This window comes from Nanorana parkeri, unplaced genomic scaffold (assembly GCF_000935625.1).
Source record: "Nanorana parkeri isolate BGI_ZX_2015 unplaced genomic scaffold, ASM93562v1 scaffold905, whole genome shotgun sequence".
NCBI lineage: Eukaryota > Metazoa > Chordata > Amphibia > Anura > Dicroglossidae > Nanorana > Nanorana parkeri.
Window position 1 is genome coordinate 235,675 of NW_017307173.1, and position 14,958 is coordinate 250,632.

At 39.9% G+C, this 14,958-nt stretch overlaps 1 protein-coding gene across 1 annotated transcript in view; it reads right to left on the reverse strand.

The window, feature by feature from the left end:
• The window catches only part of SKAP1 (src kinase associated phosphoprotein 1), a 311,263-nt gene that overhangs the window by 124,562 nt on the left and 171,743 nt on the right, over positions 1–14,958 (reverse strand). The gene's annotated exons all lie outside the window — the stretch shown is intronic.

Genomic DNA, 14,958 nt, shown 5'->3' on the forward strand with positions numbered 1-14,958 from the left:
ATGCATTTTTTCTAAAGGTAACTTCTGTTTAAGCATTTTTATTATGCCTAGACTTGTGACAGGCTTATGCTTAGTTTTTAAAGTCTTAGACTGGGATCACACCATTTTCCCGGCCAGATCTGGAACATAGTGCATTGCGTTTTTGCCACGATTGGAAATTAATTTTTGTTTTTTTTAGCTTAACATGGTCTTGCAGGTGTGTTCCAGTGCGTCCATGTGTTTTTGATGCCTTCCAGACCAGACAAAATAGGACAAGCAGTTTTTTTCAGGTCTGGACTGAAACGGACTGCGGTGGTGGGAAGAGAGGCCAGAAATACCACAGGGATACATTGGGATGCATTTTGGGTCCGGAAACAGTCTGGTCTGGTCCGGAGGTAATCTGGATGTGGTGTGAATGGGCCCTCACTGACTCAGACCTACCTTTTGTTTGCACCAGTCTTAGGGAAATCAAACTGATCTAGAGAGTGATAGGGTTAAATGTTGAAAGCATCCAAAGCAAAAAAAATGTTATTTTTTTTATTAGAAGCTAGTTATTTGAAGTCAGTTTGTTATATCTCTCATGGACTATGGCAGCAGCATCTAATAACTTCATGCCACCGATTTGAAACAGCGATTACAAAGCAGTCTCACTATCATCACTGGAACAATCAATTAAGTTAGAGCGGGTCTTCATAACGTAGAGAGCCAGGAACGCCACAGGGAATATCTCGTCAGTGATGATGGTTTATGAAAGGTATGAGACGCTAATGGATCATTTTTTTAGCTAATGGATACACCCATAGCTAAAACAATGAACCAAATCTTGAAACTTTCACTCTGTTCTGAAATACAGTATAGTGGGGTGACATTCAAACAAAACGCAGCAGAAGTAATAACATAACTACTGTATGCCAAGTCTGTGGCTAAAATGATGTTATAAATATCTTCTACAGACATAGCAAAAGCAAGTTTACATCTGATGCCACTTCTCAACCTAGTTGTGAATCACACAGGGAATTCCCACTCCAAACATGGTATTATACGGTAAATGCACAATCTCCATTTAAATACACTATGGCTCTGTGTGAGGTGTGCACTGAAGGAATAAACCATGTTCCATTGATCGCTTCAATTTCAATACCTTGTTCGGGCATTGATCTTCCTCGTGCCATCAAGAATGGGATTAATAATACGGCATGCCATTGATTGCTCTAATACTGCTGATCATACCTGCCACTGGCGCTGCTCAGACAAGCCCTGTCTCTAATAGTCTCACTAGAGGACAGTAACGGGGAATATATCATTACTAGACTACTGCTTAGCTTTAAGCAAACCTTCTCAGCTCCTGTGGGACTGAGTGTAAACGGTTTTGTAAAGTAACAGCAATCCTAACAGAAAAATATATATTTATACCATCAGTCTCAGTGTTTTATCAGTTTAGTAGGATTATGATACAATCGCAGGGTTAAGAGTAAAACATTATAATACTGACAACAGACTCCAAAATGTTCATTTGATATTTGTCAGTTCTAAATAACATTCAAAATCCGACTAAAAGTAAGCCAGCCCTCACACCTGAGTGACAGAATTGTCAGTAATTGGTTTTCCCTTAATCTTGTAAACAACTGCTTGGGGAGGCAGCCTGTATGAAGAGGCCACATTTTAGGACACTCCGAAAAAGGTTACAGATTTTTTGGATACATTCTGGTGTCTGTTTTGCAGACGTTGGATGAAAGTTACAGTAACAGGTGCTTTAAAATTGGGCCTTTAGTGTTGGCGGTGCCTTCACACCGTAACCCTTCAGTTATTCTTGAAGAGTGCAGGATTGGACACTGCTCTAAAAATTAAAATTATATAGACTTGTCACACACCTGTCTCCGTGATGGCCTTTCAGACATGATGTGGGGCTTATTATAAAATTTTATTAGAGAACGTGGGATGAAAATTGGTGCTTGGGTTCAATACTTTATTGAATGTGGTGTTTGGTGCACTATAAACTGTTGTACAATGGCTTATTATAAAACATTTTTTTAAAAGAATAAAACAAAAAGATTAAAAAAGAAAAAAATGGGAAAACCTACGGCACGGAAGGGGGAACAGCAATGAGGCAGCAAAAGAAACTGCTGCTGAAAAATAAAAGTAAAAATAATAAAATAAAAAAATGGGAACACCGGTGATGCAGGAGAAAAACACCAGTGATGCCAGTGACACACACACAAACAAAAAAGATGTTTTGGGATTTAAAATCAGTCCCATGTATGTGTTTTCATTGTATATTTAGCTATTTCGGTGGAAACGCCCTTTCGGAGAAATCAGCATGGTAAGCTGGAGTTTTAGTTGCGATTTATATAGTTTACAAAGGTTTTAAGGTCTCTTAAAGTATTTAATTTCCTGTTGAAAGTATATATTTAGCCAAAGCTTAAAATATTGTTTTTCTCTCTGTGCCCCGTTGGAGAGATTTCCCTTCTGTCCCAGAGACACAATAGCAAATTAGTGGAAATCTCAAGTGAGGGGAATCCCCTCTAAAGGTGCCCATACACTGCACGATTCTCGTACGAGAATCGCGGGAAATCCCGCGATCGTACGAGAATCGTGCAGTGTATGGAAGGCGTACGACCGTTTCTACTGTACGGTCGCACGTCTTACGTCGAACCAGCACGCTAGAAAACCCGCCGGGAATCGTACGATTCTCGGCGAGTTAGTGGCCTGCTGGTTCGACAACTGCCGAACGGGCCGGTGTGCGCACAGCCCGTTTGCAGTCATCTTAAGCCCGCCCCTCATTGCAGTCATCTTAAGCCCGCCCCTCATTACAGTCATCGTAAGCCCGTCCCTCAGGGGGGCGGGCTTGCGATGATCGAGAGTACGATCTGCCTGTCCAAGATGGGCAGATCGTACGTTTTTTTAATCACTTTACAACCATCGCAAGACTAAGGTCTTGCGATGGTTGTACAGTGTATGGCCACCTTTAAGCTAGCCATACACCTTACAATTATCTGCAGATTTTCTATTTTGAGAGCCAGCTGGCCCGACTAGCAAGATTACGGAAGATTGGCCCAGGTGGAGATTACTCCATCCACACAGTTAAGTGTAGATGGAGGAATCTGTTGCACCTTTTACATCTGACCACAGAAAATCTGCAGATAATTGTAAGATGTATGGCCACCTATATACTTGACACAGGAATAGGTGACAAGGTGAAAGGTTTACCCTCACTTGCTGTTCTAGTTGTAGCTGTAAAAGTCTATTGCCTTATTTTCTGTCTTATTTGCAATGGTCATCAGGACAAGAATGTTGAATCTCTCTATTAACAGCAATAAAAGATTGACAGATGGTCTAACTGTTCTCTAATCTATCTACACTTTCTGCATTACTGAGGGACAGCAGTCTGGAAGCACACCCCACAAAAACAACCCAGAAGGAATGACACTCTATTTATCAAAATAAACAAGTAATTCACAACACCAAGCTACAGGTGCCCATAGGTATCAGCTGTCATCTCATCCAATCAATTATGTCCAGAATGATCAATGATCATTGTGTCTGGAACCAGCAGACACCCCGGCTTAATCATCCTTGGGAAGGGATCAACCAGACCGAAAATATTTTACCTCACGGCTTTTGTTTTCCAGAAATAGTTCTGATATAGGGGTGACTACAAGTTCTTCACTGCATATAGACAAACAATAGGACCATACAGGATTACTCACTGATACATTAAGGGGGTTATTCACTAAAGAGCCAAAGGATTTAGCCAAACGTTCGGCTCGCTTCAGCTGCAGAAACACTTCAGTTCGGATCTAAAGGGTCTGGTATGAATTGGGAAGGGGACCCCGCACTGTTTTTTGTTTTTTTTAGAGCGACATTTTTCATTCTGTTAACTACCTCTGAGGTAGCGAACAGAACGTCCCAGCCGAATGCTGAGCTGAGCATTCAGCAATTCACTATCTGCTGTTCGGCCTTTTTGAGAATAGGGGTGAACAGCGGGGAATAAAGTGCTGAACGTTCACCTCAATCGATTCAGATGTTGCATCGGCTGATGCGAACGGGTTCTTCCTTTCGGTTCGACCGAACATGCTGAGGCAGTTCAGCCAAGCCGTAGGGAGGTGAAGCGGGCTTAATGTAGCCAACAGGGCTGCAGTGAATAGCCAAAGAGGCTTCAGCTCCCTTCACTTTGGGCCGGTTATTCATTCGGCTGCCTTCGGCAGCTTAGTGTATAGCCCCCTTAGTGTCCTAGGAGCACACTGTACGGTATATTTGACATCAGTGGCGGAACTACCGCCGGTGCAGGCGGTGCGGACGCACCAGGACCTCACATTTCTTTATCAATAAAACTGATTATAAAATTATTTTTCAGTTGTTGAATTTTGCTTTTGCATATGAACACAATTTTAACTGCAGACATCTTGATGAACCACAGGTACCTGGGGACAGTACTGAACTTTCTTTTCCTTGTACAAAGAACAATAATGACAAAAAACAGCAAGGATAAATTTGAATAACTTGTACTTTACATTTTGAATATTTTTTAACCTTCTGGGTTATTTTGATACTGTGCTTCTGATTACGTGTAATTTCAATCAAAAAAATGTGTGCTTGATCCCTAGGAGGGTTAACTAGTTGGAATTGTGTGAACATTAAAAAAATTAATCTAATAGTTCTACATGTTAGCATGGCTTATGCCGTTCTTCTTACTGGCTGACAACAGCGCTTCAGTTATGATTGACACCAGCACACCTGTGTCCACTTTGCTTATTCGCAAAAGCAGCCTGTGATGATGCTATGAACATGCATTTGCAATTTTGCAAATTTACACTAGCACTGGTGTCAATCATAGCTGCAGTGCTGGTGGAAGCAAGATCGCAAAAGCACAGTGCAAGTTTTACCATCATACAAAACTATCATATGGATTTTTTTATGCATTGTACAAGTACATTGAATTGATAAACAGATTACAGCATATCTAAAATATTAAAGTAATGATTCCCATAGTTCATCTTTTTAAAGTTTGACCTCAAAATGGGCTGAAAAGAGTAACGTGTGTAGAGATGAACAAGCATATTCATACAGCCTGGAGAATCCCCATGCATCTTAACAATGCTAGTTTTGCCAGTTGCTTAGGTGCTCTAAGGACCTGAATAGAGTAAAAGATGTAGTATACACATGTTATAGGGATCAAGTAGATGTAAATCTCAACTGATAATACTTTTGCACTGTGCATCAAACAACGGTATTTTCTTATTAATAAAATTATTGTTTCCAGGTTTTTATCATCCATTTGCAGTCACGATTGGCCAATAATTTTCCACTCAGCTCAGTTTGAATTTTGGGGAGCTGGGTGGTGCCTGCAGGGCCACCCACCACTTAGATTTCTACTGATTCAGCTGGAAATAGCTAAAATCGATCTCATTGTCAAAGACTGACATGGATCCTCTCTGTCACCAGTTATCTGATGGACTCATGCCAAGGCACAAAGTCTAAATAGTGCTTGTTCTTCACCAAGCATGTTGTCTTCACTGGGTGTATTTTCCCAGGTCTTTGGGCCAGACCCAATAGCAACAGCTGGCAGGTTACTGAAGTAGAGACCTGAAGCATGCAAAAGGAATATTACAAAATCAGGACAGAACACATTTGGTCATGATTGCATGGAAGGTGAAGGTCGAAACAGGTAGCAGACAGATGAAAACAAGTTACAGAGCTCAAGTAATGGTCATAATCAGGGTATCAAACACAAAAAGAGCTGCTGCAACCAAGAAGAATACAGAGTGTAACTTTATGGTGTTACAGATACAACGCAATAGACTATTTAAACCAGCTTATCGCACAAACAGGCATCTCTAACAAGGGTGCCCAGCTCTGAGAAAGGAGCAGGTTGGCAAGAGCAACTTGAGGTCTTGACATCTACTTCCTGCACACCACTAGTGACTGTCATATGATCTTCGTGTTGCTTTCCAGCCTGGCAGAGAAAGATGAACCATATGGAGCAGAGTCACTGGTAGTATGCAGATACTAAGTACCAGCCATCCTTCTGCTATTCTCACATTTCTGACTGTTGCTAAAATATACTGAGTATTAGTGCTCTGTACCATTTCACTTAAAGTGGCAACTAATCAGAGATCACATTAGCCAAGCCACATACTGCCTTACTATGTTATCTATTCTACCGGCAAAAGACTCAGAAACATGTCTGAAATAGTATCTAGGAACAATGCAATCTTCCGCACTACAAGAATGTTCTTTTCTTTTCACCTCACAGCAGTAACAAAAACCCACCTCAGAAGTCATATTTCTAGATTACTGCATAGGAGAGATGTCTCATGAACTGAAATACCTTGTGTTGTCTTGTGTCTTGCAGCTGCCATTTAAAGGGAAAGAGAAGTTATACCCAAGAATTTAAATGTTATTATTATTTGTTTAAGTGTGTTTCCCGAAAACATTTCCATTTAATGTCCACAGCTGCAACATGATTTTTTTTTTTTATTGGTTTCGCCAAAATAAGGCTCATGAGAGTAGCCATGTTGTGTTCAGTAAAAAACTAAAAAGTTTCAATACTAATGCCCCTTTGCCATGATTAAATAGATTGATGTTACGCATGACTAATGATAGCAACATAAAGCGTTTCCTAATTACACTGGCACTTATAAGCAATTTTACTGCATGAGAAATTCATTTTTCACTTGAGACATGTTTACACACCCGGCTGCACCAATGTGTAGTAGCACTGCTTGGCCATTCTGCTAATAAAACAAATCTGATCTATACCATAGATACAGCAGAAACTGGGGTAAGCAATTAGCATGTAATTATTTGTGCATTATTACATACAAACTTTGTTTCCTGTGTGATTATTAAGCCAACTGCCTGTAAAGAGTACCCGTACAGCTGATGCTGTACACTACTGCTTATTGCACCACCTGTATACCACATATCACAAAGCAGTTGCTGCAACTGGAATTTTAATAAGCACTTATAGATGGATAACCTATTCATAAAGTACTCAGACAGTGGACTAATTGTAAGACTGAGCATATTTAAGCTTACAGCCTTGTTCACATGGATTTATTTCAGCCCACGTTTTCGGGATACGTGAAGAATGCATCTCCTGCATAATGCATTTAAATACTGCTTCCCAAACTTCACACATTTTTTCAAAACTACAGTCTAATATTTAAAGAGCATTTTAGAAACATTTTACTTTTTCGGAATAAGGAACTGTATGTCAGTTAGCACCAGCAGCAATCAGAGAAAGCCTTCAAGTCATGTCATCAGACCTAGAAGAACAAGAAGAAAAGGTGTTGTGCTCTAAAGCTGGCAAGTAAACTGCGCTTCAGGCAGATTTCATGCAGATCAGGCAAAACATCTTTTTATGTAGGTAAGATCTATTTGAACCAAAAAGCAAAAATGTAATAAGCAATAGATTACCAGTCCTTGTATGTGGTGGCAGCATTCGTTTTTTAGTCTTTTCTTTTTTCACTTGGTTATCTGGCCAGTTAGGGCTCATTCACACATCTAGTGGTGACCTGCTTAGTACTGCACCGAGTAAACACAGGCCACCGCATGGACTCATAGACAATAATTGTTTTCTATAAGATCCATTCCCACTACAAAACACAGTGGGTGGTGTGCTGCAAACAAGCTGCATTTTATTGCAGTGCATGGTATGCCAGCGCAGGTCACCACACAGCAGCGCAACACATGCTGTCGTGCAGGGACCTGAATGGAGTGTGCACATTTTACACTCCACATGAAGTGAAAGGAAAATAATGTAAACAGTGATAGCTCCGACAGTGTGATACAACACACACCGGAGCTGTCACAATGTGCTAGCCAATTCACTGAAAAGCATTGCTTTAGCAGACAGGCTAGTGTGAACGGGTCCTAGCCCTGTTATTTTTCAACTTACAACAGATCAAGCTGTGCAGCAGAAAAATCTGTTGCTGTATCTGCTAAAGAAGGTTTTAGGAGTTAGCTGGAGTTCAGATTATTTTTTTTAGTCAAGTCTATCTAAATCTGATAGTCCATTTAACACTTTCCACAGGCTGACAACGCTCCTGTCTAAGGGTGGTTCTGTTGCTCCTCCATAGAGTGGAGCCACCCTAAGGCCGTTTTTAGATGAGGTGTGTTGACCTGTACAGTGTGAAGGGCCAGTATTTGATACACAAGAGCTGTGGGCCCTTACATGCTGCTTCCCGAAACCCTGAGTTTTGAAAGCCATATACAGATGGTGTATGGCCCCTGACATAGTCATGATGGAGCCAGGTCCATACACCATCTGTTTGGAGCTGTCAAAACTTGGAGCTGTGGGAAGCTGCGTGAAGGGCGCACAGCTCATGCCTGAGCTGCCCGCACGCTTCTTCCTGCAGCTCCAGGCACATGAAAAAACAGCCCTTCACACTGTACGGGGTAACACACCCTTTGGGAATGAGGCCTAAGGCAACATACGTGTTACTGGCTGGTTCAGCAGGTAAAAACAAAGGAAAAAAGCAGTTAAAAAGCCAAATGCAGCCACCACATTTAAGGATTAGTAAGCTACAATATAGTAAATTTTTGGTTTTAGGTTTAGATACATTTTAAGTATGAAATAACCATTAAATGCAACTAATATAAGTACCTAAACCCCTCTTGGGAGCATCCACAACCATTCTTGGATTTGGAGAGTCAATCAGGGTATAACTGCATGCACATGTGCTTTTTAAGTATTCTTTATTTTTGGTTTTCACAATATAAAACAAAAAGAGGAAACACGTATGAAAAAACAAAGAAGGAGATGTTAAATGACAAAAGCATAAAGAAAAACATTTTCCGGATTTGGTATAGCTAGTTGCCACTTGGCCTTGCGAGCAGGCGTCATTGAACAAAATGCGTTTACACAGTAATCTCCAATCAATAATAACCAGGTGTCGAGGTTGCACATGTGCTTTTAATAGGAACATGCTGATGGAAGGAGAGAGGAGCAAGATGAGCTTATGAGTCTGCTGCTGCTCCATTAGCCTGCATTCACACCTGAGTGACATGAAATATGCAATTTATCAGTGCGTTTTTGCGTATTTTTTATGCGTGTTTTACGCACATATGCAAAGTCACATGTTTTCATGAGCAGATTGCGGCACATTGATGTGAATGGACATAGGTGCGTTTCACGTGTGTAAAAATATGCACACAAAAAAGCTTCACAGCAAGTGTGCACAGGTCTGTCTGCGACCGCGATCTCGGCTAGAGGAAGCCACGACCACGTGTCAGAGCGGAGAAGATGGTCGCGGTTGTGTTCGTCACCCGTTGTGGATTTCACGAACGGAAGCAACATTTTGCTGAACTTTCTGTTCGCGAACAGAAGCGTTCTTATACCGAGATATTACTGTATATATTTCACCTGTAAATCTAGTTTGCTGACTGGAGTAAAGAAGTGCTGTTTAATTTCAGGTTATTATTCTGTACTGACTGAAAGGGTTAACAAAATGACATATGATAATATACAATATGTTACACATGATCACGGTGTCAAAAACTGTGCCAAATATTGTTTTACCCATGTTGATACATGTACTGTTTCTATACTTATAACTAAAGTTTGCAATAAATGTTTTTGTGAATTTGTACATTTTCCAAAAAGCTGATAATTATCTGATTATAATAGCTGATTATAATCTATGACAACAGGGGTAACTATTATAAAGTTTCTGCAGCAAATACTTCGTGTTAGCTTAGAGATGATGTGGAAATAATGGTGGTGATAGCTCACGATGGAGGCTGTTAGCGGATGTAAATCAGCTGATGATCTGTCAGAATCTCCACTCTGGCCAATGTACTGCCAGTTTATCTAGCACCATTGCTGCCAGCATGTGAAAGATAAATGTGACCCCTGGTTCCCAGGGTGAGCAAAATACATGCACCTCCAGCAGCAACTACCCTAAGGGATAAAAGCACTTCATCATACACCCGTTCTCTGGCAATGGGAGCACAAAGTGTTTGTATGTGTGCATTTGGTCACCTCCCTTGTATAAAGAGAGGAAAAGACTGTAGTAAATCCACACACCTAACAGAAGAGGCTGGCAGTAAATCCAGGTCTCCTCCTCACCTCCTTTATTATCACATTCACAGCATGAAGTTATGAGCTTCCACACAGCTCCTGCTATAAAAAGGTGATGGATGATAGGGAAACCTCAGGGAGTTAATATATTCTCCCATTAAATTTTACTTTAATTGGTATTTGAGTCAATCAGAAAGCCACTAGACAGTGAATTAAGGAAGAGAAAGGAATGACGAGGGACATAAGACTATGAGGCTTGCCCAGCTCACTGGGTACAAGGGCCTGCTTTTTCATATAGGAAAGGAGAGCATAGTAATTTGCAGTAATGATATTATGAAGATCAGTTAAATGTGTGTCTATGGTATAGATTATTTCCCAAGATCCAATGGAAACAATCACAGCTCATTTACTAATAAATAGGTCATTCATGAAATGTTCTTCCACAGCAATATACCTTTACCATTATGGCTGTTCTGTGTCTAATACTCATGGGAAACTACTCATACTAATGTTTATTTCCACAATAAGCCCAGGCCTCCACTTTAATTTCAATGGAATCTATTAAGTGCTGTGGGTGTATATACTGTTAAAATACATCTGCATGCTGTGTTGTTATTGACCAAGTAATTTTTTTATGCTATACTAGTAACAAGTTACTAATATCATTCCATATCAAGAAAGAGTACAGTTTGGCTAATAGTTGTTGAGAATGTGTGCTAACTGGCTGCTTATAGTAGTAAGCCTTAATCTAGTAACTTGGCCTATGAGATTAAACCCTACCTTAACAATCTGTTCAAAGTATATTAGGTCCTAGCAGTACATGGTTGTTGGTAAATCCCAAGGAGAACATACAATCATACTGCAATATGAGGCCTTCTCAATCAAAGTCTTCTAATTTATTGGGCATGAGATACAATACGTTTAATAGTGCAGAAGAAGCTGTGTGTCTAAAATGTTTACTAAAATCCATTAAAATATACACAGTACATTTTTATACAATTCTTTTGCATTTAGAGCCCATTTAAACCTTTCTGCATTTACTGTGTTCACATTCATACAGAATATAAAGGTGAAACTCGAATAATTAGAATATCGTGCAAAAGTAATTGCAGTAATTGCTGCAAAAGGGGCCCAAACCAAGTACTGAGTACATATGCATGCTTGTACTTTTCAGAGGTCCGATATTGTTCTATGTACAATCCTTGTTTTATTGATTGCATGTAATAATCTACTTTTTTGAGGTTGTGGATTTGGGGTTCTTGGGGTTTTCATGAGCTGTAAGCCATAATCATCACAATTATGACAAATCACGGCTTGAATTATCTTGCTTTGCATGTAATGAGTCTATCTCATATATTAGTTTCACCTTTTAAGTTGCATTAGTGAAATAAATGAACTTTGCACGAGATTCTAATTATTCGAGTTTCACCTGTATATAGAACCTCGAATGCACCTGTGTTGCAGTGCAGTGCAATGCGCTGACATGTGCTTTGGTAGCAGTTTAACAAAAAATAGTGCAATTTTAGTGCAACAGTCCGATGTTAGGTCCCTTGTGGTACATTGGCAGCCCTAATGCAATGCACGTTAATGCATGCATCAAAGTGGATAGGTCTGAATGGGTCCCTTAGATGAGCCAGATAATGGTGGTTACCTCTATTAAAAAAATAAAGGAGTTCTAGTTTTCAGTTCTCCATGTCAATTAACTATTTCTGCAATAGCTCCATCATTTGAGCTTTAGCTCAAGGCTTGAGACATACTAAGCAAACACCCAGCCTCAGGCAGTTTCAGAAATAGTAGATCTGCCTCCAGAAGCTACTGGTCCAAAACTGATTCAGACCTGCTCAGCTACAGTACCCAAAGAAATACAAACAAAATGCATGACTTTTCTTGATGCTTTCTGTGGATCTCCTTGTAAAAGTGTGTCCTGATACCTGAAGGGCCTGTTCATACCAGAAGCTATGTTAGAACGCAGTTGCTGGTGAGCTCTCTCTAGACTTCAACACAGTTATTGCAGAATTTACTTAATTGCAGTTGAACTTTACAAGCCAATTATTAAGCTCAACTGTTTTATTTGTATAAGACAAACTGCCTTCTGGAAACCTCATTGGGATATTTCACCCTACTTTCTGTCCTCTGAAAGCTAGGATCCTTACATACACCATCAAAAGTATTTGTTACATCTGCCCATTTTCAGTCTGTGGACTACAGACTATCTTCCCCCTATGTTAGGATAAGGAGAGAAGCAACCAGCCTAGGATGACAATGCTGCTACTTCATACATATGGCATGTGAGTTCTGCTATTCTAGAACAGAAAGTGTGTTACTTGCAAAATAGGAAATAGGCTTTGGAGTTCAGCTCTCGTCTAATTTCAGCTCTGCTCCAAATCATGGGATTTGGTTGCAAATCTTGAGCTTATCTAGGAAATGTAATCAACTCCATCCTTCTGGAGGGTGGCTACTTTTGTTTCCCATGGTCCCTTTGTGTATTATAAAGTAGCCACCGCTCCAAGCTCACTCACGGGATGGACTACAATCTCAATACTAATTAGTAAACTAAATGTGAGCTTGTAGTCCATCACGTGGGGGAACTTGGAGCAGTGGCTTCTTTATAACACACACAGGGACCATGGGGAACCAAAGTAGCCACCCTCCAGAAGGAAGGACAGTGTCAGCACACATTTAGAGATGATTTGAGGATCTACGGCTGAGTGATATACAAATAAGCTACATTTTTGTTAATAGTTAAGATATCTGAATGCATTTTTAATATTTAACTCCAAAGTTTAGTGTACTTTGAGGTAACAGAGCCAGCTCCAGAGCAAAGCTCCCCAAAGATCAGCTGGTGGATGTACCTTCGAGTCGGTCTAGGTAAAAAAAATAATAAAACAACAACTTAAAAGTGTTCAGTTTTTGCGGACCTGAATGTGATGGATCAGAGGTAAAAGGATGTCAATGGACACGTGTCCAATTACATCAATTTGCCCATAGACCGAACATGGAAGGAAGTGCATATTCACAGGGCTGAGTTGAATTGTGTGAGGACATTGAAGATGTACATCCTATGGGCATCTTCATTAAGTAAGTTTACAAACTTCTAGATCTATATGGTTATTAGGAGTAGGATGGAAGCTATGGAAATTCAATACAGAAATATTTAATTTGAGTTTTTGACCATAGATACCCTTTTAGAGATAGGATGAAGGTTTTATTGCAAAATAACACTATTTATTAATACACCAGTATTATATATCTGTACATCAGACTAAAAAAGAGGGACAACTGAGGAGGAAAGAAGGACAGAGGGAAATGGTTCCAAAAGAGAACAGTGCCTCCAAATAAGGGACAGTTGGGAAGTATGTGATAGATTGGATAGGTAGCTCAATGGAAGTGTGCACAGGCTGACAGTGCTGCTCCTTTTAACGAGGCAGTGGCTTGAAGTCCATTTCCACCTTTGTAAGTGATTAGCATTTATTGGGGTAATGTAGAGGTGCAGTGATGATGTACATGTGTGCACATTTTCATGACTCACATTGCAGGCTTTCTTCATTTTTTATTAGGTCTGAAGCCTAAAAATTCTATATTTTCTCCACAGGAAATTCAGAATTCAGTCTGACACCAGGGTCAGGCTGTAAATAGCTGCCCCCCTCCCTGTGAAGCGTTGTAACATGATTACTAAACACCAGCTCTGCCTTTGCTGACAATACACTTATATTATATCTATATTTTGTTACCTTTTAGCTGTTTCTTTGGTGAAGACCTTTGTGCAGATTCTAGGCCAATTTGAGCAGTTTGAAAATAAAACTTGAGGGTCAAACTGAGGATCAGACTGAACTTCCTATCATTATCATACAGTGCCCCTAAGTCTTTAACCCTTTGTTTGTACAGACAGTGTCCAAATCTAGTTTACAACTGTTAAAATCTGTCAGCACAGTACAGACCTTGATTATTAGAGTAAAAATGACTTCCCACATCCCCCTCCTTCACATTACATAGAGGGGGACTAGGTAGGATTTTTAAGCAAGTACAAAGACTTAAAAAGCAATTTTAAAATATCTGTTATATAAGGCATGCTATGTGAATGAGAACATGTAACAAATATAAAGTAGGTATTATCCCAACATGGCTGCAAAAGTGGAAATACACTTAAAGGTTGCCGGTCTGCAACAGAAAGTCCTGTCACTGTCAGGATCGCCCAGACTAGAAGCTTTGATGGATTTACAAAAAAAAAGACATTTTGCTTAACAAAGTGTATTCAGTGGGACACAATGGCATAGGCAGATTTTGAGCATACATACAACTTAAAGCCCAACTGCAACTAAAACTTCTTTTTTTTTTTTTTTTAACGTTAGAGGGGGGCGATGTTAAGTAGGCCATCCACTGCTTGTACCTATCGGGGAGATTTCCCCTTGCATCTGATCAGAATAGTAAGTAATGAAAAAACTAATCAATAGGGGCACAGACAAACTAAAACACATTTTAAATAATGTGGGACAGAAAGTGAGAATAAATGTTATCAATGGGGGTCAAAGACAGAGATAAAAATGTGGCAGACATTCTAACTTTTGCCTACTGTACCCAAACCTGCTGGCATTAGTTTAAACCTCTTTGACCATAATCACTCTGGTCAAGAAGATTAAAAATAAATTCTGTCATGTGGGCTTAAAAACAATGAGCAGTATAAGGCTATGTGGAAGCCAACATATTGACAAATACAGATCAAAGCTTACCCACAGCTTTCAATATGTTCCTGGAAAAGCGAACATACACATCCAAGGACATCTGTCAATATCTTGAACAGAAGTCACATGGAAACTACTTTTGGCAGCAGTTTTTTTTATTTGTACATCCCAATGGTAACAGTGCAGTATGCACACATTCATAGACTACAACAGACTAAACATTTAAACATGGATTGCACATGTTCAGAGCAACTTGGAATCAATGACAGGAAACTA